Consider the following 2571-nt stretch of genomic DNA (forward strand, 5'->3'; position numbering starts at 1 on the left):
ACATGCATGTCAAACCACACAACGTGAAAAGGTCAAGCCAGGAGAAGGACCGTGCATTCATCACAGAGGATGAACAGTGTGTGGAAGTTGTTGGAATACCTGGAGACGACGACAACATGGCTCTTTGCCTTGTCTACGCAAATCCTGCCCCTCTCTTCAATCACCCATGCACATCCTTCATGATTCATGCCTTCCGGTTTCAGAAGAGAGATGCAGACAGGAAATTCATACCAAAATCACAGCTGACAAGAAGAGCGATCAAGATTGAGCAGCCACAAGGCACAGTGTTTTTGGGACTTCTGCACAGTTTTTGATAAGACACTGCAAATCCTAACATTTGCACATTTGCCCAACAAGAGACAGTAGATAACAGCTGCCCACAATCAGGAACCAAAATCAATCAATCAATCAAGCAAAGCTTTATTTGTATAGCACATTTCATACCCAGAGGAAACACAATGCGCTTTACAGAGAACAAAATCTGCTCTCCAGACCCAGAACAAACCCAAGAGAAGATGCTCTCTTCTGAGACACTGCCACGCTCAGCCCCCTCATGGTCAGGTAAAGCACACATAGACATACATGCACGCACGCACACACACACTACTGGGAGGTTATGCTGTATTCACTCTCCTCACACTAATCTAACACACAGTCAGTGTCATGCACATGCAACCACCTCTAGATGATGAACAAATGTCACTGATGGCTGATCATTATTACAGATTTGGAATCTTGCCCCTGGAGCCAAGTCCAGAGGACCCCTCGTATCTGCAGAACTACCGTCATAGTAGTTCAGGGATGGAGCACCACCACAACAGGTAACACCTCGCCCCCGCACACACACAGGGTCCAATTTGGTGAAAATGCATACAAACTGGATTTGTGGAGTTGTGTCTTTCATAAGACTAACTTTGTGTGTCTGTGATGTTTCAGGTACTGAGTTAGAAGGCCTTTGGACAAGCCAGAGCTCCATTCAATCATCCTCTGTCTGCGCATGACAAATATATTTCTCACATACTGCAAGTGCAACGAGCAGTGAAATGTTTTGCTATGAGCCTCTAGACAAGCTGCAACTGTGATTCATGTAGTCCCAGTGGAGTGGATTGTGTGGTAGCGAGCTGTCCATTGAGGGGGACGACGCACAATTGTTGGCTCAATGGACAAGATTGCCCACACAACGACCATGAATGTAAATTAAATAATCAATCACCTGTTTGAATAGCGAGGGGGCGGGGTGTTCTCATTCATATATGGGTACCTGGGAGAAGGGTTTGTTCTGGGTCTATCTGGGAGACTATAATGGAAATTTGTGATTTCATTCATGTCATTTGAGTGAACAGTGAGGTTAGCCTGTTTGCTCGGTTCCTTTGTGGTACAGTTCTTTTAATGCATTGTTTAATTAGGTAATGTATTGTTTTAATGTAGTACTAAACACTCCCTAGTAGTGACGCAGGCTGTAGAATCTACATGGGGTCTATAAACAGAAAAGCCATCCTCTTGTGTCTTGTTTAATGATGGGGCAGAATGTCTTCTATTGTTTATTGCAGATGTTGACTAATCAGATTTGTGCACAACATTGTAAATAAAGCTTCAGTTGAGGATAGCCTGTAGTATTGTAGTCTTGTACCTGTTCACATAAAAAATGATGGATTTCTGTGGTTGTACACGATTGATTAGATGCCCAATTGTAAATAAAGCTTGGGGTTAACCTTGTGTATTCTCATTGTAATCTCTTGTACCTGTGCACGGCATATCTGCAATAATTAGCTGTGACTATGAAAATGTAAAACTAAAGTCCAGTTGCTCATGAGGGTGTCATTTAAAGGTGCTCTCCCTTCAGCTCTGTTTTCAGCAAGGGGGCATAAACCGTTAGTAGATTAGAAAAGAAACATCAAATTGTGTGCAGGTTGATTAGGCAGTTTGACAGGTCATTCCAATCATTTCACTTGGTCAGAAGTGTGATTGGTTGTTCTGTTTTTATCTGTATTGAGCATTCATGTGTCAAATCTCTTATTTCATTGATTACATTCCGGGGTGATGGCACCTTTGAACACATGATTTCCACCATGGGTCGCAGTGATAGAGAATCCTGCCTACTTTAACTGTGAGCCAAGCAAGCAGTGACGTCACGGGATAGCCCGATGCTAGCCTAATATGACTTTAATCCAACGTCACTGCAACGTTATTTAATGACGTTGCAGGGACCCATATTGCCAATGTTTCTGCAACGTTGCAGAAAAGTCTAATTAGACTTAGGAGGGTAAAGTTATTTTCGACCTTAGATGAACGTTGTCACAACATCGCCTGATGGTAACGTTGCAACTTACCTAAGTACAACTTATGTGCAACGTTGCTGCAACCCACTGTGTTAGTAGGGAACAGTCTGGAGAGGTAGTTCGCCAGTAACGGAACGAGGATCACAATGGACCCAGGCTTACTGGAGATGTGCTCCCAGATGGGGATTGTTGTGTTTATGCTAACTATTTGGAACATTCATTAAAAGCCGTTCAAATTTGACCGTTTGGAGAAAACATGTTTGCGACGAACATTCGCCTCTGTTAGCTGAAT

General features: G+C 43.2%; 1 long non-coding RNA gene across 1 annotated transcript; it reads left to right on the plus strand.

Moving 5' to 3' along the window:
- Positions 1-1627, plus strand: LOC311316543. The gene is made up of 3 exons (XR_014630715.1): positions 1-561; positions 726-821; positions 937-1627. It is a non-coding gene; the product is annotated as an uncharacterized lncRNA (long non-coding RNA).
- Positions 1628-2571: the final 944 nt, after the last annotated feature.

Source organism: Borostomias antarcticus (assembly GCF_949987555.1).
Source record: "Borostomias antarcticus genome assembly, chromosome: 12".
Lineage (NCBI taxonomy): Eukaryota > Metazoa > Chordata > Actinopteri > Stomiiformes > Stomiidae > Borostomias > Borostomias antarcticus.